At 47.5% G+C, this 11,667-nt stretch overlaps 1 long non-coding RNA gene across 1 annotated transcript; it reads right to left on the bottom strand.

The window, feature by feature from the left end:
• Positions 1-984: 984 nt before the first annotated feature.
• Positions 985-1,943, bottom strand: LOC125739684 (uncharacterized). The gene is made up of 2 exons (XR_007397240.1): positions 1,633-1,943; positions 985-1,560 (listed from the first exon to the last, which is right to left on the bottom strand). It is a non-coding gene; the product is annotated as an uncharacterized LOC125739684 (long non-coding RNA).
• Positions 1,944-11,667: the final 9,724 nt, after the last annotated feature.

Below are 11,667 nucleotides of genomic sequence, written 5' to 3'. Positions count from 1 at the left end.
GAGTGTCACAGATGCAGGTGCGCCACAGAAGGCGGGCAGTGAGAGTGTCACAGATGCAGGTGCCCCACAGAAGGCGGGCAGTGAGAGTGTCACAGATGCAGGTGCCCCACAGAAGGCGGGCAGTGAGAGTGTCACAGATGCAGGTGCCCCACAGAAGGCGGGCAGTGAGAGTGTCACAGATGCAGGTGCCCCACAGAAGGCGGGCAGTGAGAGTGTCACAGATGCAGGTGCCCCACAGAAGACGGGCAGTGAGAGTGTCACAGATGCAGGTGCCCCACAGAAGGCGGGCAGTGAGAGTGTCACAGATGCAGGTGCCCCACAGAAGGCGGGCAGTGAGAGTGTCACAGATGCAGGTGCGCCACAGAAGGCGGGCAGTGAGAGTGTCACAGATGCAGGTGCCCCACAGAAGGCGGGCAGTGAGAGTGTCACAGATGCAGGTGCCCCACAGAAGGCGGGCAGTGAGAGTGTCACAGATGCAGGTGCCCCACAGAAGGCGGGCAGTGAGATTGTCACAGATGCAGGTGCCCCACAGAAGGCGGGCAGTGAGAGTGTCACAGATGCACCTTGCCGCATCTTCGGCTGGGATTCCTTCATAGTCTGTGGCAAACAAATACAAATGTGTCGATAAGGAAATATTTATGGATCACGGTACATATTTGTGGGTTGTCTTCTGTGGGTTATAAATAATAAAGTCCAATATAAACTTCCATAGGATTTTAGCAGCAGCATTTTTAATGAGTTAAAGCTGTCTGATAGTCTTTGGGGAAGACCAGTCAGGAGAGCATTACAATAATCCAGTTAACTGGCGATAAATACATGCGTAAGTTTCCCTATGTGGCCTAGCGATCTATAATACCCCTTTTTTTCCCCTATGAGTAGCCGACTACGCCACCCCAGGGACACTGCCCTGGGGACCCTAACACCCCAACCCTCAAAACAGCACACAGGTTCGAATCACCGGAAAGGGCCAGAGACGCGAGCCAGTAAAAGTTATTTGTTTTATTACATTCAATGCAAAGGTTCAATAGTCCACACCATAAATCTAAAACCCCGTAGGCGCCCAATCCCTGCCATCAACCCCGCACCCGGCGTAATACACCAACACCGGTGACTTTACAGCACACGCACACGGGTGACGTCCACCATACACCAGGCGGGTGCTGCGCAAGGCTACTAGCCCTGAAACACAGATAAGGGAACAAGACACCAGGTTAGTAGGGTACCGCCACTTTCCATTACCCCGCTAGGCCTGCTTAACCGCCCCCAAGATAAATACAACATCACAATCAAAATAAATTAACAAACCAAGGCACACAAATAATTAATACATGCAATAAAATAAAACATACCAAAACAACCAAAATACAAAATCTTGAGGCAGTATATGCATGGACTAGATGCCGCAATCGGCAGCGGAATAGCAGCACTCTGAACAACTCCTGGCACCAAAGTCCCGCTCTGGCCACCCCACGAATCCACGTTCTCCACAGGATGCACAGATGTCGATCGCTGGTAACCAGACAGACAAAACAGCGGCGAGGTCCACGTTCCCCAGTAAACCTGCAATATATTAAAATACTTACAGGCCACGCTAACAACTAAATACCCCGCTAATCTCCCCGATATACATACCACCAACCGGAAGACTTAAACCACTGCTGGGGCTGCCTTCACCACCTCCCCAACAGCAACAGGACGCAACTCCCCAGCGGCATGCATTTCCCCAACCATGCGATCAGTATACCGCAACCAATGGCTAAGGGATGGTTACGGAAACCAATTAACCCCCTGCCCACTCACAGCACAGCTGCTGCTTCCACCGCCAGCAACAGGAACTGCGTCAGCACCATACCTAACCGAATCCACCCTTTATATAGCGCTAAGCCCCACCCAAAACACAGGGGAACCAATAGGGCAAAGGGATCAATTTTCCCCACTTGGCTACACCTAGATCTAGTTTAGAAACTCAATCTCAGATTTTAGCAATATTTTTAAGAAGATAAACTGACACCTTAGATAGGACTTTGATGTAGCTGTTGAAGTTAAGATCCTTGTCTGTTTAACACCAAGATTATTGACTTGGCCTGTAGTCTGTAGAGTCCTAGTGCCTAGAAAACCATTCATTTTGAGTCTTTCAGTTTTGTTACCAAAAAGCATTATTCCAGTTTTGTCTTTCTTTAATTGGAGCAAATTTTGTTGTATCTAGTTATTTATTGCCTTGAGGCACAGACTCAATCTGTGAATCTATAGGACTATAGTCATTTGGCAGCAAAGCAAAATAACTGTCATGATGAGCTACCTTGTAGTCCCGAAGAATTTAGCCAACTGAGATCATACAACAATTAAATAAAAGGGGCCCAAGAATTGATCCTTGAGGGACACCATAAGTCATGACGGTACGTTTGGACTCAACTGCTAATATTCCCTTACAAATTAGCTATACAGGTATGATTTTACCCACTTCAGAACTGTTCCTAATAGATCAGAAAACTGGGTTGGCCTATCTCACAGATTTTTTTTTGCATGCTTGTTTGTTTTCCTCGTGTCTCTCTCTACCAAATGGTAATATCGGCTCTTTTTAGCAAACTGGCTTATTTGGCTCAGCTCGCCAAGAAGAGGCAGCTATTTTGGCTCCTAAATGGCTCTTTTTTAAAAACCCGCCCCTCTCTTTGTTTAACCTGATGCTGATTAGCGTGACCTGATTTGAGCTTGTTAAAAATAAGACACCGTCTTGAGGCCGAGTTTTTTCGGAAGACAATGTGTTCCGGCCACATTAATTCTATAAACATTAATAAAACGGCTCTTGAAGAGGAGCCGGCTCCCATCGTTCACTAAACAGAATCGACTCAAAGAGCCGTCTTATTCACGAACGACACATCACTAGTAATGAGGCGTGAACTCTCATGTCAGTGGGCTCTTTGCATGTCAACTTCCGCGTTCATGGAAAAGCGGCTCGCTCATTTATGGTCTGTGAAAAATGGCATTGGTTTATACATGCTGTTTACAGAACTTGCCCAAACTTATGATCAACGACGTACATCGCTTTTGTAAATCCTTCTCCAAAGTACCAATAAGTAAATTAGAGAAGGGCTTTAAGACGTTTGCCTTGTCTTACATCCACGGATACAAAGGGGAGTATAATCTTATGAATATGATTATATGCAATAAATTATTTTTCTTGGTCGGAATTTGTTAGACTAAAGTAGCTACAGATTTGCATACGGCCTGTTGAGGCACCTGCCTTTATTCATATGGAGTGTTTTGTTGTTATTTTTACTTTTTGTTTACAAAGGTCCTAACTGGCAGTGTTGCCTGTTTTCCCTGTCTGAGCATAATGTTTAATATTTTAAGGGCAATTTTGTTTACAGAGACTTCATAATCCATTTTATTTATTGTTTTTGGTACATGCTCTTCTGGATGAATGGGCAAAAATTCCCACAGACACAGACACTCCAGTATCCTGTGTAAAGCCTTCCCAGGAGTGGCAGCTGTTATAGCTGCAAAGGGGGGACCAATTCCATATTGATACCTGTTGATTTACAATGGGATGTCATAAAACTTGCTGTATGTATAATGTCCAGGTGTCCCAATACTTTGTCCATATAGTTTATGTGGTTATTATATCGTATATTTTTGGAAAACTGTATTCACGGTAGGGCTGCAGCTATCGATTATTTTAGTAATCGAGTATTCTGTCGATTATTCCATCGCTTAATTGAGTAATCGAATAAAAAATACCTTTGTCTTATTAAAGAGCAATAGTAACTATTCAAAAAAGAAAAAATAGACAGGTCTCTTAAAATGAACAACTCATAGGTTTCCTTTTTAGGAACATTTTTAATGATTGAACTCCATACAACAACTAACATTAGTGCATTTATGTACATTATATATATATATATATATATATATATATATATATATATATATATATATATATATATATTAAGAAATCACTTTAATAAATGCAAAAATAGATAATGTCACATAAAATTACTGAAAAAGAGAGGAAATAATAATTCAGTGTCTCAGTTTTAGTTTTACTAGCCCCAGGCTGTGGGGGGTGGGGGTGGGGAGAGAGGGAGACATATACCTGTGGAGTGGGCCAAATAACTACACCAAACCCCAATATTAAAATCCTTTATCTTTATTTGGAGCTACACGGCCATTTCTGCAGGGACTAAGCAAGGCCAAAATAATAAACAAAATCCAGCACTAACTTCACCCCACAAAGTAACTATCCTAGTCGAAAAGAAAACAAAACACAATAACATAACATTTCTTCCTAACTAAATCCAAAACAAGAGAAAATCTAGGCACAAAGGAAAAAGCGCTTACCCCCTTCTGGCACCTTAGATTTATTCTCACAAATTTAACCAAGCAAGCTTAGGCAAACATTACAGGACTCCAAACAATAACACCATTGCATGCTGCAGATATCACTGCGACAAAGTGTGACGGGTGCTGTCAGCCTGCTGCAAGTTGCCAAATATTGTGTCACACTAAGTTAACAGTTTATCTGCATACAAACAGCTTCTGCATACAATCAGCTTCAACTTGTATAGCTTTACTGTAGCCTTGCTGCTGTGGAAGACAAACGGCGGTGGATGTGAGCAGCTGAAAACATAATTTTTCTTCACCTTTCAGCTTGTTGAACAGCTGGTTTGGTTAAGGACTCTTGCCAGCTCTTTACCAGTAAAGATTTAGTAGTGATCACAAGCACTGCTGTTGCTTTCCTTCACTCCACCGTCTCTTTGCTCTGTGCTGTTAGTGTAGACAGGCTCCAGCTCCGTGTTAATTAAACTACGACAGCATCATTTTCACTGCTATTGTGTTATCAGTGTTTTTGTTGAGGAAAAATAGGGGCTGCTTGGGCTGAGTCTTTGTATACTTTTTTTATTCATACATATGTCCATAAATACGTTTCTATCGCAGATCTCACCTTGCATTGGTTCTGCTCTGTGGACTGGATGCATAGACTGGGTGCTTTCTGTTGAGATGTTGAATCATTGACGTTGTGCTATTGTGGTAAGCTAATTCGGATTTACAATGGACACACTGTACAGTATTTTCGCTTTTCTTTTTGAAATGGTCCCAAACTTTAGAAATTTTACGTCTTTTTCGCTGACTTTTCTCGCTATTTTCCCTGTCTTCCTCCATCGCGGCATCAAATCAAACCTGCTACACCTAATGCAGTGCAAGCACACCGCGCGACAGTAATAATCCTCCAAGTGAAACACGGTGATCACTAAGCAGTACATAGTCGTGCGGATTACACGAAGCATCGAAGCAAATAATTTGAATTGAGGATTTTTTTGTAAGTGAGTTATTTGAGTTACTCAATGAATCGTTGCAGCTCTAATCCATGGTAACCGAATCAGCAGATATGGGGGTTCCACTGTATTTTAAATTACAATATATCAGCACATGTATTATATGATTCCTTAGACCAAATGTGGCGTTACTGAGGGAGGAAGTAGCGAGGGAATACGGAAATGTACAACCCGACTACGCCACTCTGGGAATTGCACCCAGAGAATTAGAATACCGGAGTTCAAAACCCACTCCAATATAAAAGGACACAGATTCGTGATCACCATAGGGGAGACGCGAAGACCATAAACACTCCCTTTATTAGGCTGCTGTTAATTTACACTCCAAATGAAAAAAACACAAAGAAACCAAACAGCAAATCACTAAACCAAAATCACAGCACAAATAATACAAATCAAATCATGTTTAAAACACTCCAATCACACGACAAAAGAGGAAACCCAAACCAGGCAGCTGTTATCGGGAGGGGAATGGGAGGCGTACAGTCAGACAACACTCTACGGGGTCCCGCAGTACATGACGCCGGTACATCCACCCAAGGGGTGGGCTAAAAGAACGCCACGCGACCACGCAGCGCGGTATCGCCCGATACGGATCCTCACCGCCCAGCACCAAGCCTTCCCAACGACACCCCCCAATTTACATCCAATCAATAAGACACATTAATACTTAAAACCAATTAAAACATGAAACAAAACATAAAACATCCGGGCAAAACAGCAGCAATTGTAGTGACTTAGTATCCCGTTGATGGTCTGGCTCACGTCGGTCCGGGACACTCCAAGTCGCGATCCACTACAAATACAAACACAGTATTAGGTATGCCCCTACTACCCAAACGTTGGTAAAAGGAGACGAGACATACCTGGCAGATTACACGCGGTAAGAGTTGGAAAACCTTAAAAGCGGAAGCAACCGCAAGCTGCTAGATTTACCAAGCCCTTGCAACTGTAAGGAAGATACCAAAGCACATTACAACCACCCATACAGCAAGCAAACGACCCCGTCCACTGATGCCCTACCTGCAGCGTTGGATATAGCCACAACTTCCGGAAAAGGAGATACTGGCGCACGGAGAGTCACGTCACGCTTACAAATCAGTCACACACGCAACCACAACCGGGTCCTATATACGCGTGCTGGCTGCAACAATTAAGCAATCAGGTTAATGAAATTACCGTGCCCCAACCAGATCGCACCCTCCAGCTCCACCTCATTACAATCTACCCCAGGATTTTGCATCGTCGTCCCGACGATGGACAGCTACAACCAAACCCAGAGTTACTGCCAAGGTCTAAACATAGCCCCTACCGCATGAGACACAGGTCCGGAAGAACTCACAGCCCCTAAGGCCCCGCCCCCTACCGACCTAGGAAGATGATAAAGATTAGTATGTCGGCCTGCAGTGGTCCTGGCGGTTCTTCGTATCCCTACCCCACTGGTACTTGGCTGTTCCAGCACTTGAGTGCTGACTACAGAGGGTCTTGAAGGGGTACCCGTATGCCAAGAGGCATATTCCTCCCCGCCTACCCCAGAGTGAATTGGTATGGCTGGAGGCAACGCTGCAGCCAACGACTGGGGGCACTGGGAAAGACCTGTACAGGCAGCCCCAGGGGCAGATGACGCTGTATTCCCCTCCACTACAGGGATCCGGACCCAGAGCTCCTGCTCAAACGAGTCCTCGGAGGTAGCCACCTCTTCAGCTGGAAAAGGCTGAGGATCACCTTCGACTTCACAACCAACACAGGGCTTAAGCATGGTCCGATGAACATGCTTGACCTTCTCTAGAGCATCAACTGGTGCGACAGTATAAACCACACCCCCCAACCTAGGGGTTTTCAATACCTTATGCACCACTGAACTCCAGAGGTCTTGGATTTTATGTCGGCCCCGGACTCCGAGAGCACGTACATACACTAACTGGTTCTCCTGTAACGGTGCAGCCTTCACCCGGTAATCATGGCGCTCCTTACGCCGCCCTGCGGCCATAGCAAGACGCTCCCTGGCACCCTCAAAAGCTAGCTGAAGTCTGGCTTGATGCTCCACTATCCAGTCGTTCACTGTACCAGGCACTGGTTCTTGAACCCTGCCCAACAAAAAATCCACAGGCAGTTTGGGATCTTGTCCAAACATAAGAAAGTATGGTGTCTCACCAGTAGATTGATGCGGTGTAGTATTGTAACTAAATGTCACCTGGGGTAAGCATGCTGACCAATCCCTCTTCTGGGACGCAGGGAGTGTCCGCAAAAGATTGTGCAAAGTACGATTGAAACGCTCACACTGACCGTTACCCGCTGGATGATAAGGGGTAGTACGTGACTTACCAACACCATACAAAATGCAGAGTTGATGCATCAACGCACTCTCAAAATTACGGCCCTGGTCGGAATGAATACGGCCAGGGACTCCCAATTTGTAAAACCACTCGGTCACCAAAACATGCGCCACTGTTGAGGCGCGTTGGTCCCGTGTTGGTATAGCCAAAGTATACTTACTGAAGACATCAGTCATCACCAACACATTCTCCACCCCATTACGTGCTGGCTCCAAAATGGTGAAATCCAAGGCTACGATTTCATTGGGTCGTGAGGCCAATAAGTGTCCCATGTAGCTGTGGGGAACAGGCTGAGAGTCTTTACTGACCTGGCAGCGTTCACACTCCTGGCACCAGCGTGTAATATCAGATGCCATTCCTGGCCAATAACACCTCTGCCGCACTAGCTGACTCGTTCTCTCGATACCTTGATGACCATGATCTTGATGAAGCTGTTTCAGCACCACCACCTGCAAAGACCTGGGCAAGACCAGCTGGAACACCTCTTCACCCCCATCAGGACGGAGAATCCTCCGATACAGCACCCCATCCTTTTCCACCAAACGGTCCCACTGACGTAACAACAAGGCTGAAGATGATAGCTGACCCCGTTCCACAGCAGTAGGACGCTCCCTCCTATTCCAAAAGGTCAGGATGCTACAAATATCAGGGTCAGCTTCTTGCTGAACTCGCAAGTCGACCGAAGAACACTGCGGAAAGACTGAAACAACCGCCTGTGACGCAAAGACGCAATTACTGGGTACCGGGGTCTGCTGCACGACAACTGGGACAGCTGTCCCAGGACGATCTGGGGCAGAACTAGGTGGTAGATGTTGCCGAGACAAAGCATCGGCATTTCTATTACTAGTGCCCGACCGATACTTCAGTTCATAATCAAACACCGCAAGTTGAGCCGCCCACCGCTGTTCGGTAGCACCCAGCTTGGCGGTAGAAAGATGGGCGAGGGGGTTATTATCAGTAAACACAATGCACTTAGCGCCCAACAGGTACTCACGAAATTTCTCCGTCATGGCCCACTTCAGCGCAAGAAACTCGAGTTTCATGGAGCTGTAGTTTGACATGTTCCGCTCCGCGGGCCTCAAGCCCCGACTAGCATATGCAATAGGCCGAATAAGGCCACCCTGTTCTTGAGAAAGGACAGCACCCAGGCCCCCATGGCTTGCATCTATTTCCAATCGAAAAGGCAAAGAAAAATCGGCATAGGCCAACACTGGTGACCCCACCAATCTACTCTTTAAGCCCTCAAAGCTAAGCTCACACTGTGCAGTCCATGCAGAAGCCAGAGAACGACCTGAAGCACCTCGCGACTTTGTCCCAACTAGCTCTGCCACTAACTTATGCAAAGGGGCCGCCAGCTGTGCAAATCCCTCCACGAAACGGCGATAGTAGCTAGTGAACCCCAAAAAGGAGCGGAGCTCAGAAACATTAGAAGGCCTCTTCCACGTAGCCACAGCCTCAACCTTTTTAGGGTCTGTCGAGACGCCCTGGCTTGAAATCACATGACACATGAACTTGGCTTTAAGGCCCTCCCGCTGTAGGCGTCCAAGTACCAACTCCAATCGTTCCAGATGCTGTACAACAGAGGATGAAAAGACCACCACATCATCCAAGTAGAGCAACAATGCCTGACAATGCTGATCCCCAAAGAGTCGCTGCATCAACCGTTGAAAGGTACTAGGCGCGTTACAAAGCCCAAATGGCATTCGGTTCTACTCAAAAAGCCCAAAAGGCGTGCAAAAGGCAGTCTTGGTCCTATCCGATTCCGCAACGGGCACTTGATTATAACCACTGGCTAGATCGAGGGTAGAAAACCAGCATGCACCTGAAAGGGCATCCAAAGATTCCTCGATGCGAGGCAATGGAAAAGCATCCTTACGGGTCTTACTATTTAGCTGCCGATAATCCACACACAACCGAGGGCTACCATCCTTTTTCCTAACCAGAACGATGGGGGATGCATAGGGACTGCAACTCTCCCGAATGACCTGTGCCTCAAGCAGCTGTTGGATATGGGCCTTCACTACCTCATACTCGGAGGGAGGTAATCGCCGATAACGCTGACGAACCGGAATGTCATCCAATAATGGAATCTCGTGGGAAATGAGGTTACTGCAACCCAAATCCCCATCATGTACAGCAAACACCGAGCTAAACTTCAGCAAGACGGCCCTTACCTGATCCTGCTCTGAACTAGGCAATGCTGACAAATCAAGTTCCTGGATCCGGGTTTCAATGGAAGCATGGGCAACTTGATCGGTAACCGAACCAGCCACCGCCCTCACTTCGGCAACTCCAGTAGGTAAACTGGTTATAAGAACATCACTCAGCCTCCCCAGAATGGTACGGGGATATAACACCACTGCCTCCGTACCCACGTTAACCACTGGAATATAAGCAGTTCCCTGATCCACTTGAACCAAAGCTGAAGGGGCCAAAAGCCCTCCGGGCAACCCAGCCGCATGCGGCTCAAACAAGACAGAGCCGTGCGCAATGTGACCAGAACAGGTAGTCGGAACAAATGCAAGGACACCCCCAGGGACACGAGACGCCCTGCCTCCCCTTACACGCACAGTCCTACAGGACTCAGTAGGGATCGCATCAACCTGATGACACTGCTGCAAAGCCTGCCGGACTGACCTCGGGGCCTGCACCACAGGCGGATGTTCAACCCAAAGCGGCCCATGCTGACCAAACAGGTCGCGATAACACTTACTAATGATGTTCATCCCTAAAACACCAGGTGCTTGGGGAACTACACCCCCGGGTGGATCCTTGACCACTAATACACCACAACCTGGTATCTCCCTACCACAAAGGGTCACATCCATTTCCAGATACCCAACATACGGAATGGCCAGGCCATTGGCAGCACGAAGCTGCAGCCACTGACACAGCTTCAATCGATCAGGCCCCCATGGTTCAAAATGGCTCCTAAAACAGCTTTCCGTAATCGTGGACACCATCGATCCAGTATCCACCAAGCAGGATACCTCCACCCCACCCATATTAACGCTAATGTGCGGACAAGATGACATAACTGAGACACCATCCCCACATTCTCCACTATAGAGCCAGTAGAAACCCCCTCCGCGCTGTGGCTCAACAACGCGGCGGGTACTCGTTTCCCGGCTGCTGACCAGACTGGGCAAGGCTTGACACCGAGCCGGAAGAGGGTGGGTCCCTAGGACCAGAAACCCTTGGCCCCTCACAATTCCGTGCAAAGTGACCAGGTTGCTGACACCGGCGACAAATGACAGGGCCGTGAGAAGGGTGGCGAACTTGCTTAGAGGCCTGCAAAAGTGATACAGACCGAGTGAGCAAATTAATCTGCTCTTGTTGCTGTGTCAGAAGGTCCTTTAATTCTAGAAACTCCCTATTTGAGGCTACCACCCTAGGGGCAGAATATGACTGACCTTGCAACCCATAGGAGATACCATAGGCAGCGGGAACGGACAAGCTGCGACCGCGCCCACCAAAGGGGGTACCCTCACGTTCCCATGTAAGAGCCTCCCTCCGTACATCTAACAACCTCATGGAGGGTTGACACCGAACCAGTCGTTTCAACTCTCTACGGAGTGCACAATCAGCAACATGCTCCATAAATTGGTCTCTTAACATTACCTCGGCATTAGGTACCGCATGTGGCGCAGCCTGTTGAATCTTACCCATCAAACTCATTAGGGCCAATGAAAACTCAAGCAGACCCTCCTCATCCTGTTGCTTCCTAGAAAAGAAAGCTTCCTGCAACAATACATGAGAATAAGAACAACCATACAGCTCACGCAATGTTGCCAGTATCCTTTCCGGGTCACCCCGTTCAACCGCGGAGCGATGTTTAATCTCCTCCTTGGCTCCCGCCTCTAAGTGGTCAAACAGAAAAAATGCTTGATCAGCAGATGACAAATGCCGAGCCCGCATACACGCTTGCACCTCGTCCTCCCATTCCTCGAAGCTCACCCCAGACCTGCCCCCAAACATGGGACACTTCCGGTCCCTGG

The sequence above is a fragment of the Brienomyrus brachyistius genome, chromosome 4 (assembly GCF_023856365.1).
Source record: "Brienomyrus brachyistius isolate T26 chromosome 4, BBRACH_0.4, whole genome shotgun sequence".
Taxonomy (NCBI): domain Eukaryota; kingdom Metazoa; phylum Chordata; class Actinopteri; order Osteoglossiformes; family Mormyridae; genus Brienomyrus; species Brienomyrus brachyistius.
The sequence above is the reverse complement of the archived record's forward strand: the minus strand, read 5'-3'. Positions and strand labels throughout refer to the sequence as shown.